The following is a 937-nucleotide window of genomic DNA, read 5'->3' as shown; positions in this document are numbered from 1 at the left end:
ACGCTCACCGTGTCCTGGCTCTGCTGCGCGTCCACCCCACGTCCTTGTTGGTTGACCACGGCTATGGCTTTCTTTTGCGACGCCTCATCTTCGTCACGATGTCAATTTCGGAAGCCGGCACTGCGATGCACCGTCGTAACGCTCACCGTTGTCCTGGCTCTGCTGCGCGTTCACCCCACGTCCTTGTTGGTTGACCACGGCCTGCTCGATGGCGGCATGGCTGACCTACCCGAACTCACGCCGGGCATCATCTGCTGATGGTGGCTGCCATCTGCGTCAGGCTGCGCCGGTTCATCACTGCATCGCTGCTGCCTGGAACATGAACACCTGCAATCGGGTTCAAAGTTGCTGCGGTGTTTGGTCCATCGATGTCAACTCGACTGACCTGACGAGACTCGAAACCACTCATGGCGCCGATTCTATATCTGATGACGATGATGATTCTATATCTGTCGTGTCACTCCTCTTCTCTCTCTACGAATGATCGTCAAGGAGCATAACACCCCTGGATAAAAAAATGTCACAGTTTCGCCCTAAGGCGAAGCAATGAATGCGATAGCAACACAGCAATGTCATACGAAGTAAGGTGCGGCTTTGGTAGCAACAACACGCAGAACTGTTGTCGACGCCATCGGCGTTTTGCCCGCGTTAGCTCAAATGCGTGCGGCGTTGGTGACTGTTGCTGGAGCCTCTGATATAAATAGGCACTTGGTGCCGCAGCTAAACGTCGCCTCCCTTCCCTCCCTCCCCCCCACGGCCTCTCGCGCGTCTCAAGAAGCGCGTTTGCTCTACATATGGTGATTGTAAAGGAGAAAGAGACGCCTACTTCTGCAGCCCCTTAGCGGCACGGCGCAGAAAGCGCGTTTGTTCTCCGCCGTGCGTTCCCTCCCCGTGAAAGACGCGCCCCTCGCGCCCTTTCACTCGCACATACACGTTC

Source organism: Dermacentor silvarum, chromosome 4 (assembly GCF_013339745.2).
Source record: "Dermacentor silvarum isolate Dsil-2018 chromosome 4, BIME_Dsil_1.4, whole genome shotgun sequence".
NCBI lineage: Eukaryota > Metazoa > Arthropoda > Arachnida > Ixodida > Ixodidae > Dermacentor > Dermacentor silvarum.
Note: the sequence above shows the minus strand (reverse complement) of the source record.